The sequence below is a fragment of the Mesocricetus auratus genome, unplaced genomic scaffold, assembly GCF_017639785.1.
Source record: "Mesocricetus auratus isolate SY011 unplaced genomic scaffold, BCM_Maur_2.0 Super-Scaffold_100009, whole genome shotgun sequence".
NCBI classification, from domain to species: Eukaryota; Metazoa; Chordata; class Mammalia; order Rodentia; family Cricetidae; genus Mesocricetus; species Mesocricetus auratus.
In genome coordinates this window covers 51536938-51553831 of record NW_024429193.1, presented here as the reverse complement: position 1 = coordinate 51553831, position 16894 = coordinate 51536938, and the positions used below count along the sequence as shown (strand labels likewise).

Genomic DNA, 16894 nt, shown 5'->3' with positions numbered 1-16894 from the left:
AGTGTTTTTTCAAAGTGAAGGCAACGTGGTAAGTTCATTGACTCTCCAGCAATTCTTCATCCAATTTAGATCCCAGGGGCACTCCAGCCACCGACTCGTTCAGGGTGACTGCACTACAGTGAAAGAGAACATGCACAGATGTGTACTTCAATGTGTCATCAGAGCATGTTCTAGCATGTAATCTGAAAATCTTTTACCACATAGTAAAATGTCGTTAATGTAATCTCAGCTCTAAATGCTAACTTCTGGTCAGTGGATTCCTGCCAGTAGCATTAAAGAGCATATGCCATAAGTTATCGTGAGAACAAGAAACAAAGACAGCAATCCCAACTAGAAAACCCCCAACAAACTTAATAAAGCTGCCTGTCAGCCCTCCTGTAAGCTACATAGGGCACAGCGCAGGACACAAGCCTTAGTGGCTGATGCCAAGTCTGCATCTTCCTATTTGAATGACTGGGCGACTTCCTCTTACAGATGTACTCAGGAAGATGGGGCTCTAGGAAGCTTTACTTGAAGACATGCAGAGCTGTTTCAAGAACTGACTTCCTTCCTTGTTTTTTGTTTTTTTTCTGAGACAGGGTTACACTGAAGTCCAGACTAGATTAGCCTAGAACTCACAGCAATCTTCCTGCCTCAGCCTCTCTAGGGTTGAGAGTGCAAGCATAAACCACCGCACCTTGATCAATGACTTTAAATAAAACATTTAATTACTTATTGCTTATTTTGTGAGGGTGTGAGTGTGAGGAGGGCAATGTGTATCCATAGCAGCACGAGGAAGTTAGATGATGACTTTCAGGAGTCAGTTCTGTCCTTTAGCTTGGGTTCCAGGGATTGAACCCAGGTCATCAGGCTTGGGCAGTAAATGATTTTATCTAATGAACTATCTCACTGGTCCTGATTTCATAATTATTATTTTTTAACTTATTTTATTATTTATTTATGCGTATGTACACCTATGTGTATGTGCACCCGAGTATAGATGCCATTAAAGGTCAGAAGAGAGCATCAAACCCCCTGAAACTGGAGTTATGTGTAGTTATGAGCCACCCTACATGATGCTGGGAACTGAACTTAGGTTCCTTGAAAGAGCACCAAACACTTTTTCTTTTTTCTGACCCTGAATTCAGAGACAGGCCTGCCTCTGCCTCCTGAATGTCGGGATTAAAGACGTGCACCGTCACACCCAGTTATGCAACAAGCACTCTTAACCACTGCACCGTCTCCCAGCTCCCTGCCCTAGTAATTAATAACTACAATTCTTTTGTTTTCTAAAGTAACTCTAAGGAAGGCACTGGAAAAGCTGCCCCTCTGTAGTCATGACCATACCAGAGGCCACGGCATCAGGAGTGAAGCATTGTGAGGAATTAAACACTGGTTGAGTCGTGCGGGCTTCTTACCGCGGGTTCATGCTTTTACTTCCCTCACCAAGGCAAGATAGAAGGGATATCCTTTCATGTTCCCCTCTCTCTTCCCATGATGCAAAGCAGAGTAATAGGCACACGGGAAAGGCACACCACAAACACCAATGGGGCAGACTAAATCAAGCTCCAAGGCAAGATGGCAGAAAGAATGATGACATGACTGTTCTTATTACTCTTTTCTTCAATCTTTAGTCTTTAAACATTTTTGTTTAGAGGTCCAAAATGACGACAAAAAGCAGTGACATTCCAGTAAAACACAGACTGCAAAATGCCAGTCCTGGCTTGGACAGGAACAGCTAGTTGGCCCTGAGGAACACAGACTTAGTCAACCTTTGTTTCTTAACATGTAAAACAATACAAATTAGGCAGGGTGGCAGAGGTGCATGTCTTTAATCCCAGCACTCAGGAGGCAGAGGCAAGTGGATGTGAGTTCCAGGCCAGCCTGGTCTAGAGTGAGTCTAGGACTAAAGCCCAAACAAACAAAAACACCACCACCACCACACCAACACACATCAACACCCCCCCACACACACACACGGTAAATCAGATTATGTCCAAATCAGAGTCTCTGACCTGCTATGATAATATACATCTCCATGAAAGAATAAAATTGCTGCCCAGCAGTAGTGGCACAAACCTTTAATCCCAGCACTGGGGAGGCAGAGGCAGACAGATCTCAGTGAGTTCAAGGCCAGACTGGTCTACAAAGTGAGTTCCAGGACAGCCAGGACTGCTGTTACACAGAGAAACCCGTCTTGGAAAAAAAAAAATAAGGTGAAGACAATAGAGGAACACATTCCACATTGTCCTTTGGTCTCTACACAGGCATGCATAGGAGCATGTATTGTTACATACTTGCATACACAACACACACACTGTAGTCTTACCTGTGACTATAAATCACTTGTATACACAAATTTTAATTCTGGAACATTTTATTAATACATATCAACTCATTTGGCTTATTGTTTCTAATGCAAGATAGGGGAAAAGCCACAGGTGTGTAGCTCAAGACCAACATAGTCTAGTAACCTTTCTTCAGACAGTAAAACTTAGCAATTCTTTTCTATTCTGTACATTGGGATCTATTCTCAATACACATTGTAATACTTCTTACAATAAAATCTTGTCTGAATTACAGACATTCATTATGATTTAGTATGGCAGAGGTGTTTCTGTGGGTGTAGCGGAGGTGACACTGACCTGGTAACAGGCGGCTGCACTTTAGTCCTCTGGTACAAAGTCTTAGAAGTTTCCTTCAGTTACAATTTTAGAAAACTGACAGACATTTAAAATGTTGTCAGCATGGTGGAAGAGTGTCCAACACTGCAAAACAAGAAGAAATTCATTGTCCTTGTGATCATACTACGAACAATGTGGTGAGCCCATTATTGTCAACTAGGACCACAGCTGGTGAGAACTGACAGCAGTAGGTTGCTGATGACAAGAGATATGGCCGGTTCCTCAGGCTGAAGCTGAATAACATCTGAAACACTAGGGCTCCGACTTCCCTCTTGCAAGGGTTCTCAGGGAGGGTGGGAGGAGCTTGCTACAGAGCCTAGGGTGGCCTCAAACTCAATTGGTGATGCTCCTGCTTCAGCCTCCGACATCCTAAAATTTCTTTTCATGTCCAATACCATTTCAAGGACTAACTTCCAAGGGCGTTGGGGCACTCACGGTCCCCGAACTGACAAGTCATCAGCATCAGACAACTCATGCACAATGCCACAATGCACTCCAAACATAGTCACAACCAAAATGTTCCACCTGCCAGATATATAAGGAAATGTCTCATCTCAATTCCCGATAACCACAAACAAGTCAATCTGTGAATCTGTGACCATTTCCACTGTTCATAAGGATAACCAAATACCTCCAACTTGTATTTTCCCATCATGTCTACATGCTAAATGCTGACTTACTGACTTACAAATGTTTTTGCTTATATTTCCCCAATAGTATTAAGCTATAGTTTCTCCCTCTCTCTCTCTCTCTCACTCTCTCTCTCTCTCTCTCTCTCTCCCTCCCTCCCTCCCTCCCTCCCTCCCTCCGTGAAAGTGACAAGGGAAAAAGGGGGCATTGGGAAGGAGTGGAGCAAGGAAAGGGAGGGCAGGAGGGCTGGGGGTGGAGATGAGGGAGTCAGGTTCAACATATAATATATACATGTATGAAAACTTGAAAAAACTGAAATAAAAAAGGAAAGGGGCCCTTTATCTTTATTCAATTTGTTCCCAAGTCAACGGTTAAACTCCAAACCTCCCAATTTAGGAGAGGAAGTGTGGGCTCATCCCATAGTCAAGAGTAGAGGACCAACAGCATGTAGGCAAACCACCAAATAAGCTACTCTAGCAATTTCTGCCAACATACGAGCAGAATTCTACTGCCCGAGGTTTTCAGAAGGCTGTTCATAACCCACACTCGCTACCAGAACCACCACTGCCAGGTTTTGGGTATGTATGCCACGCTATGGACTCCTTGTTTTCTAAGTGGGCTGTTACTTGTCACTGACACCATCCGTTGAATGACTTTGAAACACAGGATCATTCCAACCATATGCCCAGCTTACTCTTTCCAGTAGACCCCTCCAAGACCCAGTCTGCCCCAGAGTTTACACCCAGACACTCTGTCTAAGGAATGCTACAGTCTATAAATCTGAAAGGAAAACCACTTGTGGACAACTTGCCTGGATATATTCCAGTGCTAGCTGACAGTGTATTAAACTTCAGAGTTTTCTTAATAAAACACATATAAATACATTCAATAAAAATGTTACAAGTATTTCAATGCCCTGGAAAAATAAGGCCACTTAGAGACTAAGCACGAGACAGTTTTACATTACGGTACGTGATTTCAAACAAGCTTGCTCAGCAAGGGTTCTGTTACAGGCCCCTTCCCACTTCTCCAGAGCTAACAGCAAGAGATTGCGAATCTTCACTAAACAAATTTTTCCTTTTTGTCTGTTTTTTGAGGCAGTCTTACTATGTAGCCTTGACTGGCCTGGAACCCCCTATGTAGAGCAGGCTGGTCTTGAACTAGACAAATACACCTGCCTTTGCCTCCTGAGTACATACAACCCTCTTTTTTTCTTCTTGAGAAAGGGTCTTGTTATGTAGCCCAGGCCAGTTTTGAATTTACCCCTTTGCCTCAGTCCTTCTAGAATGAGATTAAAGGTGTGTCCTACCATGCCTGGCCTAAATGTGACAACAATCAGAGGAGTCACTGGTGCCAGGGAGGAGGGAGCGCATATGCACACAAGGTCTACACTCCCGTCCACCAAACAGCACCTCCTTAACTGCCGTGCTGGCTGTGCCTGGGGAATGTGTTGCTGTGATCTGTTCTCTTTGTTCCCAACCTCAGAGAGAGTAACACCCAAACTCCATTCATTCTGGTTCTCACTGTGCTTCCTGCTTCTCGATGAAGCCTGCGTCCTGGAACTGAACTAATTCTGTTGGACAACAGGCACAGCTGCCCTTTCACCAGAGAGATGAGGTAGCAGAAAAAGAAACACGCCAAACAGCTTCTACAGCCATGTAAGTAATAGGGCGGGGCGGGGCGGGGCAGAGCGGAGCACAGGTAAAATGTCTGTGTCTAGTATCTGGGTGGACATGCAAGGCAAGGTCTACTTTCCAAGCAGTTAGTAATGAGGAACATGGTTAAACAAAAATCAACATTTTAGATGAGTCTTAGTTCTTAACAGGGTAACCTCAAAAACAAAAGAATAAAAAATCAACTCAAATTTTTAAAAATTCAGTTATTTTACTAGATCATTTTGTTATACATTCAGATATCCAATTTAAATAACTCACACTTGGGCTAAATCTGGCTCATAAGCATTCAGTGTGATTTTAGAATCAGTAATTAGATATGGCCAGAAATATAAATTGAGTTTGTTTCAATCATGTAGCCTCAAATAAATATATTTGTAAAACTAAAATATGGGTCAGTTACTTTTCTTTTTTTTGGTTTTTTGAGACAGGGTTTCTCTGTGTAACAGCTCTGGCTGTCCTGGAACTTACTCTGTAGAGCAGGGTGGTCTCAAACTCACAGAGATCCACCTATCTCTGCCTCCCCAGTGCTGGGATTAAAGGCGAGTGAGTGCCACCACCAACCGGCGGTCAGTCACTTCTTAAAACAAAAGAGATAACAGGGATCTTGACATCTAGCCACTAAATAGTGCATTATCTTAAAAACCTAGTATATACCTGGGCATGCTTGTGCATACCTATTATCCCAGCACTTAGGAGGTGGGAGTCAGCAAGATAAAAAGTTCAAGACCAGCCTGGACATAAATACCTAGTAGATTCAGGGCCTGCCTGTGTTATGAGGCCTTTTCTAAAAACAAAAGCAAACCAGACCAAACCAAATGGAAGAAAATCAGTATACATATTACAAAAATGAACAGGAAACACTGTTTAAGGTGATTAAACCTAAACAAGGACACAGATGCACTGTTACAAAATGAGTTCAGAGGCCCCTTTCTACAGGTGGAAAGTACCGACATACTAGACTATCTCAAAAGACTAAAAACTCTCCAAGTCCTCGTATATCTGGGTTTAGAGGGGCTAGCTGTCCATGTGCACAGAGACAGTGACAATGCTTTCTTTATTTTTTATTTTTTGGATCTAGCCAGGGAAGAAGACCGTGTCAACATGCTTTAACAAAATGATTTTCTGATTTGTCTTAAAATGTGGTTTTAGCCAAGTGTGCAGGTACAGACCTGTGACCCCAGCACTTGGGAGACTAAGGCAGAGAAAGCTCAGGAAAAGCTGACTGCACTACACAGCAATATTTGGGAGGAGTCTCTTTTTGCTACTACTACCTCTTAAAAGAAAATCCTAAAGTCAAGGTACAAAATACAATTTCATTTTATAATATTAAGTAATATAAACTTAATTAGCCATATTTTCAATCAAGCTTTTCTCAGCTGAAGATGCTATGACTATTTCATTCCTATACAATATATGCTGATGAGCTGAGCCCTTACCCCAAATTCATGTTGAATCTTAACTCCTAGCATTTCAGAATGTGATTGCACAGGAGTGCCCCCTCCCTTGCCTTCCTTTTTGGCAGTACTGGTGACTGAACCCAGGACCTTGAACTTGTTAGGCAAGTGCTCTACCACTGAGTAACACCCAGAGAGTTTAAAGGGGCAATTAACTTAAAATGAGGTCAACACGACGTGCACAGAGAGAGACTTTAGAGTACTCCGTCCTAAATGAGATGTCTATCAAAGCTCTTCCCGCAAGGCTCAGGGCTCTACGGGAAAGAGGAGGCAGAATGACCGTAAGAGTCAGAGGTGGTGAATGACTCCAAAGAAGCAGTCATCCAGATCCAGCAGGACTGATAAACACAAGAAGTCACAAAGACTATGAGAGCATCCCCTAGTCCCTTGCAGCTTCAAACAGGACAACGTTTCAGCATGGAGAAAGTGGACACAGGGTCCCATCCCTAACCTTTCTGGCTATTTGCAATTGATACTTAACGGGGAAAATACAATAATTTTCTCTAATGAAGTGTCACTAGCTCTGATAGTCATACTCCAGGGCAGGTCCAAGAGTAGTTGGCCAATACAAAATGAACTCCATGCTTTTTTGTATGTTTTATTTTTATGTTTGTTTGTTTGTTTAGAAAGGAGAATGAACATGAAATTACATGATAGGGAGGTGGGAAGGATCTGGGAGTTGGGGGAGGGAAAAACTATATGATCAAAATATATTGCATGAAAAAAACTTAATTAAAAAAAGGCCAATATAATCCTTAATCCAATAAGGCTGGTATCCTTATAAGAGGAAATTAGAGAAACAGACCAGTCAGGGAAAAAGCCAGAATGCATTCTAATCAGAATAGTGGTCTAGGGCTGGAGAGATGGCTCAGAGGTTAAGAGCACTGTCTGCTCTTCCAGAGGTCGTGAGTTCAATTCCCAGCAACCACATGGTGGCTCACAACCATCCATAATGAGATCTGGTGCCCTCTTCTGGCATGCAGACATACATGGAAGCAAGATGTTGTATTCATAATAAATAAATACTTAAAAAAATGGTGGTCTAAACTTTTAGCCAAAATGTGAGTAAACACATTTAAAAAAAAAACCTTAAATCAATCAGTCTGCAGTGACACAAGACACAATACAACAATTTACTAACCACTTTTTGTTTGTTTCCTATGTCCTGGTTGGCCTGGAACTTGCTAAGTGCCACTAGGCTGGCTTACTTTCTACTCTAAAAGTGCACAGGAACAACTGGATCCCAGGCTTCCCCTACCATGTGAGCAGACACCATAGCACACCCTTTCTCAGACAGTTTTACCATTCTTTCCTGGCCATGCAATAAATAGCATTACAATAAAAAGAATGATTCTGGAAAATGTTTTAGAGACTACATTTCAGGACCCTCTGAATTACCCCGAAAGCCACCTGAATAACACACTTAGGGAGATGTTATGGTGCTGGGGGATGAAGACATTTATTTATCTAACACCAATGACGTCTCCAGGGACGAGCTCTACAGTCATGCTAAAACTCCTCAAGGTCAGCATTAAGACACTGGCTTACTCCGGTTAAGGCAGATTCAAGGACACCAGACTTTCAAGGCTTATGCTTACTATAAAAATGCTCACTATGAACAATGAAAACATTAGTCACCACCACCACCTCAGCGCTCTACAGCATAACTTTCAAAGAATTCAAATGAGAAATAATGAAAAAAGATGAGCATTTGGAGCTACACATGGATGTGTGCCAGGCATTTCTAAGTACTTGACACATAGCATCTTGGGTGACAAATGTCACCCCCTCAGCAACACACCACTGCGATCCCAGTTAAAAACAGCCAAGCTGAGGCACCTTGGCTGGAGAACTTGCTCTGAGTCTTGTTGCTAGTATGTGGAAGAAACAGGAATTGAACTCAGTAAATTTGACTCGAAAGGTGTTCTTGAAAACCACTGTTCATGGCTAATTGTACTTACCAGTCTTAGGTGATGGGACCTCAGAAATAATCCCATTCAGCCCCCCATTTTACAAATGAGGACTGGGCATATGACACAGTTAAAAGAGATCCAGGTCTAGTGCTGAGCACTTAAAATCTGTATTACACCGGTCTGTCTGTCTATCTATCATCTACCTATCTGTGTGTATACCATGGCATCTGTGTGAAGTTCAGAAGACAACCTGCCAGAGTGGGTCCCAGGACTGAACTCAGGTCACCAGGCCTCACAGCAAATGTCCTTACCCACTGAGACCCTACTTACTCATTTCTAAAATCTGGTCTAATTTGCTGTTCCAGACACCACAATGAAACTTTGTTTGTTTGATTTGGTCCTTGGGGTCTTCCGTGTGTGTGTGTGTGTGTGTGTGTGTGTGTGTGTGTGTGTGTGTGTGTGTGTGCATCTGTCTCATTGTTTGTCTTACATGTTGTCAGCAAGATTCACATGTGTGCTGAAGAACAGCTGCCCCTAAACAAGCATCTCTCTCTATGAGGACACCAAGACAAAGTTATTAAAAACAGGTCCGCTAACCAGGCAAGGTGGTGCATGCCTATAATCCCAGCACTCCGGAAGCTGAGGCAAGAGGGTTTCTACAAGTTCAAGGCAGGCCAGGACTACTCAGTAAGACCTAGTTTCAAAAACAAAATAAGACAAACAAAAACACAGGTCTGTCTACCTGGATATCAGTTTACACCCTTTCACTATTCTCACCAACATAAAACCACACCTGAAGAATGGTGTGGATAAAAATTAGTAATAGTTTTCACCGAAATTTTAAGAAACATGTATCTTTAAACATCAGATTATAAGAAGTTTGATTTTCGTACTTGCTAGTTAGTTTAAATGAAATTATAACAAGATTTCTACCTAACACAGTTATTTTAACTATCAGAGTTCCCCAAAACTCTGCTCTTTTGGCAAAACCAGAACAAGTGAACACTGGTTGTGTAGGCTGATTAAATTTTCAGTAAATATTTCATGGGTCACACTTGAGGCCGCCTGGATGGAAAACCCTTCAGTTGCTGCAGTAGAAGAAGTCACTGACTCCACAGGGATTACAAAGAAACACCACCAGCCTGGAGGACTAACCAACTCAGTCAAGGTGTTTGTGTCTTAACTATGCTCACTACCTCTTTCCCGGAACAGAAGTATAGTTTTAGCAATTTGTTGCCATCTGAATATTATCAGCAAACAGCAATGTCTTCCTGCTCTAGGTCCTTCAGGGGAAATAAATTATTCTCGTGGGAGACAGTGTGTTGTATTGGAAAGTGCATGGACTTTGGAGCCTAATAAATGGGTTTTCAAGCTGCCTCCATTGTAGATCTTCATACAGAAAATAGGATGACATACATTCCAGCAGGAGCTGTGTGGACTCAATGAGCTAGTGCCTGTGACTGGTCAGTTCTCACCCTGCTTCACTGAAGAGCATCCACTCTAGTCTACCTACAAGCTGCTTCACTGAAGAGCATCCATTCTAGTCTACCTACAAGGACGGGACATTATCCCCTCCCCCGCAACAGTGCATCACCGTCTATCATTCACATGACTAATTTACAAATAAAAACAAATGTATTTCTTCTTTAATCCAACTTAGAAGGTTGACATGATCCAAGGAGGAGACCAGTTCCCAAAAAATGTCAGTTTAGGGCTATGTTCTGCACATGTCCAAGCCAGTGATGATGGCTGCAAGCTACTTGGGAACAGAGAAGAACACTCTTCTGCCTCCTCAGTCCTTTGTGACTTTGGCAATGTAAATGACAGCAAGTGTGTCTCTGCTTCTACTGAAATTTTACATCTTTTGATCAAGTTACAACTTTTAACTTGTGATGACTGAGAAATGGGGTTGCTAAAAATAGCACAGCTAATTTTGACATTAGACGTGTAACAGAAATGAACCAGCTCTGAACTCAGGATCGGTTACCCCATTCTAGTTTATTAATTCATCCACTTACATATCTGCTTAGTGTTTCAGAAGATTCTGAACTCTGTGGACAGCTGTTCTGTCTGGTAGAAAATGGAGGAGGAAGTGGGAGAGATTTACTCACAGTAACTTAGAGACTGATTCCATTTAGGGAGGTTCATGGGGAAATAATCCAAAGCCAGGAGAGGTTTAGACTTGGTGACGAATGGCAATGCGGTCAACAGAAACAGGGATGTTAGAATGGGAACTGGTTTTAGTGGGGAAATGATGACTGTGATATGAGACATGCTGAGTAAGAACCAAGCAGCCCCCCAAGAGGAACCTGTGGGAGTCAGCTAGTGTACCGAGGGGCAAAGGCTTAAAGAAATCTATTTTGGTGTCTTTAATCTAAAGACAAGGGGTAAAGCGGTCATACAGGACCTGATTTGTACCCTCACATACTAACCCAGTTAAAAACAGACTACAGCCTGGCCTGGTGGCACAGACCACGATTCCAGCTACCCGGGAGTCTGAGACAGCAGGATCTCAATGTCAAGGACTGTCTGGACTACAAAATGAGTTCAAGCTTGAGCAATTATTTAGTGAGATCCAGTCTCAATTAAAAAAAAAAAAGAAGAAGAAAGGAAGAAAACAGAGGGGTGGGGACATAATTCAGGAGCAGAGTGTTTGCCTAGCATGTACAAGGTCCTTTTCCTGGGCTGGGGTAAAGAACTAAACTGGGTCTGCTTACACTCCCACCCCGGGGCACCTGCAAACAAAGGACGAGCTTGGAGAATCTAACAGTCTAACAGCAGCACAGCGTCACACAACCCTCGCCAACACTCTTTCCTACACCTTTCTCTGTATTCTTTCCTTTGTATCTGTAATCATCCCTCCACCGTGTGTGTGTGTGTGTGCACGAGAGAGAGAGAGAGAGAGAGAGAGAGAGAGAGAGAGAGAGAGAGAGAGAGAGAGAGAGAGAGAGAGAGAGAGAGAGACACACGTTTGGATGTGTGCAGACGGGCATGTATGTGGAAGCAAGGTCAGCAACAGGTGTCTCCTAAATTGCTCTCCAGCTTATTTTTTCAGACTTTCTGTCCCTGGACCTGCAACTTCCTGACTGGCTGGTCACAAGCCCCAGGGATCCTGTGGTCTCTGGTTCCCAGTGTTGAGATCACAGGCTTGCAGCTACACCGTCTGTTTGTGAGGGTGCTGCAGATCAGAACATTGGTCTTCAATCAAGCACCTTACAATGTGTGAGCCTCCTAAGGAGCCTCATATAGGAAACAGTCATTGAGAGGGCTTTGAACTAAAAGTTGGAACTTGATTTTCAGTTATCAAACTGAAAACATTCAGGAATTAAAAATAGCCTTTAAAAGCAGGTTGGCAAGAAACTCCTAGGAACCAACCCCACAGACCACTATCACAAAAAAACTTCCTATACAGAAATAATCTTTCTCCCCTCATAACACTCAACATCAGTTCAATAGCAGCCTCTAAGACACACCACAGAAAGCCAAGAATTCAAGTTCTGGTTAGCAAACTAACTGGCAGTACCGTAAATGTGACTCTGACTTGGCATATATCCATAACAGACTAGGGATACGGTGCTCACCGTGAGCATTTTGGATTATCGTCAGAAACCCATGATGGAGCCAGGCATTGGTGGCGCATGCCTTTAGTCCCAGCACTTGGGAGGCAGAGGCAGGCCAATTTCTCTGAGTTCGAGACCAGCCTGGTGTGTTTCCAGGGCAAGCACCAAAGCTACACAGAGAAACCCTGTGTAGAAAAACAAAAAACAAAACAAAACAAAGAAACCCACGATGGACTGTGCCCTGCTAATACATTTACTGGTAGGTTGAAGCACAAAAACTAAGGTTGGAGGTATAGCTCAGGTGGAAGGTTTGAGGTTCAAGTCCCGGCACAGGGTTAAGAGAAAAAAACCCACAAACCAACAAAACAAAACAAAATAAAAATTAAAGGAGAGAAGTTATCTTAGTTTGAGTTTCTATTGACACAGTAAAATGATACAAACAAAACAACTTGGGGAGGAAAGGTTTTCTGTCACCTTATAATTCTGAGATCACACTCCATCGCTGAGGAAAAGTCAGGGCAGGAACTCAAGGAAGGAACCTGGACGGAGGTACTGAAGCAGAGCCACAGAGGAAGGCTGCTTCCTGGCTCGCTCAGTCTGCTTTCTTCTATCACTCAGGCTCCCAGCCCAGGGCTGGCACCACCCAGTGAGCTGGGCCCTCTTACTTCCATCATCATCAATCAAGGAAATGCCCCACAGGTGCCCCACAAGCCAATCTCATGAGAGCATTTCCTCAACTGAGGTGCCTTCTTCCCAGATTACTCTAGTTTTGTGAAGGTGACATAAAACTAGCCAGCATGAATACCAGAAACTAAAATAAAAAACAACCAGTAGTTCCTAGTGTGTTCTCCAGAGCTCACTTCATTCCCACTAGGTCAGATTCTTATACATATGTAACTTTAAAATGACTATGACTGATCATGTTCATAAGTATGGCTCAAATTTCATGACAGAAAACAAACAAACAAACAAACAAACAAACAAACAAAAAAACCTAACCAGAGATATTTTCTCACAGGAAAGTCAGTATTTTATTTACTTCAGATATTGCAATTTCCTATCATGTCATATAAGGAAAAATCAAATTATATGAAGACAGAAGGCGATGGTTTTAAACTAACAAGATATGTCATATTTTATCAGTTTGCTATCTGTCTGATTTGATCCTTGGGTAAGAGCTTTAACTGAGTTCCTATTAGGCATAATGGAAGCTACAAAAAAAAAGCAGACTTTATGCCATCAAAGAATATTTGAATGAAACCCACTAAACATACACTCACAAACTGTACACAACACTTTTCTCCATCTAACATGACCAAAGACGGTGCAAAGACTAGAGGAAAGAGTTCCACCAGAGTTGAACATAGTAGTACATGCTATAATTTCAACACACAGGAGATGGAAGCCACTTTCCAGAAACATGGTGAGCCCCAGTGCCCCACACTCAATTTAAAACAACAAAAACCAAAACCAAAACACCCTCAAGCCCCAAAGTATATTACACAGGTCTTTTTTTTTTTTTTTTACTGTGCCAAAATATCAACGAACATTATTTTCTTTCCCTCTCTGTTTATCAAGACCCTGGCAATCGCTGTTCTTTTGGTTTCCTGAAGTCTACCTTAGTTTATTTTCTGTTCTCTACTCATGTAATGAGATATATCTTTTGGGGATTTCCTGTTCTGCCTCAAGATTTTTTCTTGCTATTGCTGGGATAATGTATCTTTTCCCCCTACAGCAATAAACTCTGTTTGCTGGAGAGACTGTGAATACAGTTTCTTCTTTGTGCTTTCTTTTACTAGATATCTGGAAACAATCATGGAGCAGATCTGTAAGCCCCCAGAGTGCTCAGAAACCTTGGGACCTAACTATTCAAAAGTAATTACCTTCAGGAAGCCTATCGGGAGGGTTAGAGACAAAAGCCACTCCATCACTCTCTGGGACTGCAGCTCTGCATCTCCCAGTTACCAGCTATAAATAGCCAGTAGTCAAGAGAACTTGAGAGTAAAATTTTGAAATGCTAAAAATATGGGAAAAATTAAAGGTGATACTGCTAGTTAGATGATTATCGGAGATTCGATGACATGCACATGGGGCCAAAGGCATTTGTACTTTACAATTGATGATTCGAGCAAATCTTCACAGGTAGTTTCACATGACAACAGAATTTACCAGGCCTTTATTTACCCAAACTACCTTTTATTTTAATGCTCTAGATTTTGGTTGACGATGCTGGCACGGTAGAAACAATAGAAACAATCACATCACAGGTACACCCATTTCCTTTGGGGGTAAAACACCACTATAAAAGAAGGGCTAGAGAACACAAAGACCACAGGACCAGATTAATCATAAACCTAGTCAACTGAACCTGAATTCTGTTCAAATACTTCCTGTCTTTTGTTTCAACCTGCTATACACCTTCAAGGTTACTGCAGTCTCCCTGAGCAACGGACCAGCCCACTCCAAACTGAGAGATGGGGATCCTTAGTGCAAAACCATTTATTGACTCCTTGACACCGTTTCATTTGACAATATATTATTCACTGACTGTCAAACAGTACACACAGTATTCCTACCCACACAAGGCCAACTCTGCTGATAGCTAACACACCCACCTTGCTATGAACTATGCAGATGCTTTCCTGTCAGGTTCTCAGGGAAGAAACCTGGTGGAATGGAAAGCAAAACCGAAAGGCAACTCAAACCTAAAAAGCTGGCTTCTCCCACAAGAACTAGGAGGGTGAAGACCATACAAAGGGCGACGTGAAGGAGGCGATGTATGATTTCTCCTGCCACATTCTAAAAATGTCCCCAAAGCGGGGCAGCTCTCAACACTCGGCTAGAGAACACAGGATCCGAGGGGCTGCAGGAGCAATGGTGAGCATCAGAGGCTGGGGGATGGGAAGGACTAAGGAGGGGGGAAGGCCGCTTTGGTTGTTGTAAATGTGTGTCTGGGTCCAGTCTTCTTCTTCTTCTTCGCCCATCCCTCATAGGGAAAACGCTGTTTTTATCTTATGTAGAACACTGGTTCTGGCCCCACCCTTGCGAGGTAGGGCAGGTGTGAGAAGGGATGCCTGGATTGGTGGGGGTCCAACATAGGGCTGGGGGCTGCAACCTCGAAGACTGCATCCACCAATCCCTCTCCGAGGCTGGAACTGGGCGCGAGGCACCGTGACAAGAACCGGGTCAGGAGGGGATCCCTGCTGAGGGGCGGATGCTAGCGAGAGACAATGAACAGCAGCAAAGACCCCCGAGGATGCCGCGACGCCTCCTCGGGGAATCCCGGGAGCTGGAGGCGGCAGCCCCGCCCCCTAAGGACCAGCCCTACCGCGGCAGAGATGGCGGCTGGAACCCACTCACGCTCCAGGCCTGGAGGCTTTCTCGGGGACCCAGCCCCCCAGCACCGCCGAGCCCAGAGCCCGCGCTCCGTACCTGGTCTCTGCGCTCCGGGATCCTTCTCCGCCGCCGCCTCCGCCGCCCGCTCCCCATCCCCAGCCTCCCAGGACCCGCCCCCTCATCCGCGGCAGCGACTGGCAGATGCTTCCGCCAATCGAAGCTTCGCCTTCGCAGTCCTGCCGCCAATTCTCGCCGATCGGAGGCGGGGCTTCTCCAAAGTCATCCCATCTCCTCCCGGGGCACCAAGATCCCTTTTGTTTGGGAGAGCCAGGCTGGGATTGAGCTCGCGTCACTTCCGGGAGGAAGTACACTTCTCAGACCGGTTGGAGTGTGGGCTCGCTCCCTTCCCTGCCAAGGTTCAGCAACTGGGATCCTGAGGAACAGTGCCCGGGGAACACCTTGTGGTGTCCTAATTGGGATTTTATCCACAATGTGAATAAATCATGTGAGTTTTAGCGTCTGCTTTAGAATTAATTATTGAAAACCTGGTAATGTGGCTTCTTTGCTCTTTTTTTTTCCTCCCGCACCGGCCATTGGGTGTGGTGTTGGAAGCAAGGGCGCAAAGATAAAGGGGAAGCGCCCGGAGACCACCTTCTTCACCACATCACCAAAGAGTTGTAGCTGTGGAGCCTCTAGGGTGGAACAAACCAGACAGTACCCGGTAGACGATGGCATGAGCCCTGCCGACCTCTTTCAGGCCGAAGTCAAATAGCAAACTTCTGGGTTGTTTTCCCACGCTATGCTTGCCGTTGGGTATATGGGACACTCTTTTGTACGTTTGGGCTCCGTCATACCGTGGGCAGTGGCGTTTGTAACGAAGCTGAAATAAAGAACAGTTGGATGAGAGGGAATGGCTTTCCTTGTGAACACACGAACGCAGATCTTAGTGAGGGCAAACCCTAGAAACAGGATCAGATAACCTGCAGGGAAGACAATGCGCTCCACCTGAGATCAGAGTTTTTAGCTTCCTTTTCCATAGGCTGCACTTCAGCTGACAAGTGATTGAGCTGGATTAATAATCACTTTGTTTTAAAGGACTGTAACAAGCACATACAAGAAGCCGACTATTAGCCGGGCATTGGTGGCGCACGCCTTTAATCCCAGCACTCGGGAGGCAGAGGCAGGCCGATCTCTGTGAGTTCGAGGCCAGCCTGGTCTACAGAGCGAGTTCCAGGACAGCCTCCAAAGCCACGGAGAAACCCTGTCTCGAAAAAAAAAAAAAAAAAAAAAAAAAAGAAGCCGACTATTTGCCGACGGTGCTGGCACACGCCCAGCACTCTGGAGGCAGAGGCAGGCGACTCGAGTTTGAGGCCGATCTGGTCTACAAAGCAAGTTCCAGGACGGCTTCAAAGCCACACAGAGAAACCCAGTCTTGAAAAACCAAACCAAACCAAACAAACAAAAAGAGAAGCCGAGCATTTAAATGCACAAGTAATGTATTACTGTGAATACATTATTCCTAATCTTCATAATGACTAGCAAGAGGAATGAATATTAGAGACTTAGTACACCCTAGCTAGCCAATGGTTCTCAATATGCGGGACGCAACTCCTTGGGAAAGCCTCTATCTTCAAAAATATTCAAATTATGATTCCTAGCAGT

At 43.9% G+C, this 16894-nt stretch overlaps 1 protein-coding gene and 1 long non-coding RNA gene across 4 annotated transcripts in view; one reads left to right on the top strand and one right to left on the bottom strand.

Moving 5' to 3' along the window:
- The window catches only part of Cttnbp2nl (CTTNBP2 N-terminal like), a 47598-nt gene extending 32185 nt beyond the window's left edge, over positions 1 to 15413 (bottom strand). Inside the window, exons 1-2 of one of the 3 annotated variants that reach the window (XM_013118142.3) lie at positions 15329 to 15413; positions 2625 to 2747 (exon numbers count right to left, since the gene is read on the bottom strand). The gene's annotated coding sequence lies outside the window, so the exon portion shown is untranslated. Of the gene's footprint in view, positions 1 to 2624; positions 2748 to 12370; positions 12509 to 14511; positions 14626 to 15328 lie in introns of those variants that run through there. The other 2 variants (XM_021230953.1, XM_021230951.2) reach the window with 2 other exon arrangements.
- LOC110342120 overlaps positions 14652 to 16894 on the top strand; it is a 73084-nt gene continuing 70841 nt past the window's right edge. Inside the window, exon 1 of the long non-coding RNA XR_002384119.2 lies at positions 14652 to 14773. This is a non-coding gene — a long non-coding RNA (uncharacterized LOC110342120). The remainder of the gene's footprint in view (positions 14774 to 16894) is intronic.